The following is a 355-nucleotide window of genomic DNA, read 5'->3' on the forward strand; positions in this document are numbered from 1 at the left end:
GCCACGCACGCACGCACGCACCCACCCATCCGCGCTAAACAATGGCACGCACGCACACGCCGGGAAAACACACACTAGGAAAACGCGTGGAGCCGTCGACAGGAAAATAGAATGGAAGGAGAAGGAAAATGCATATGATTAAATAAATAAAGATAGAGAAGCTGCCTGTATATTTCTATGTTAATCTACAAGCATACATATGCGTTCTATACTTGAGGTACACAGATACACCAAAACATACGTAGACACATACACACATAATTGCACAGGAATGAAACTATATCAATTATTGGCATATGATTATTTTCATTAATATTAAAATCAAATTTATGTATACATTTAACACGTCCAACAG

This window comes from Penaeus monodon, chromosome 20 (genome assembly GCF_015228065.2).
Source record: "Penaeus monodon isolate SGIC_2016 chromosome 20, NSTDA_Pmon_1, whole genome shotgun sequence".
NCBI lineage: Eukaryota > Metazoa > Arthropoda > Malacostraca > Decapoda > Penaeidae > Penaeus > Penaeus monodon.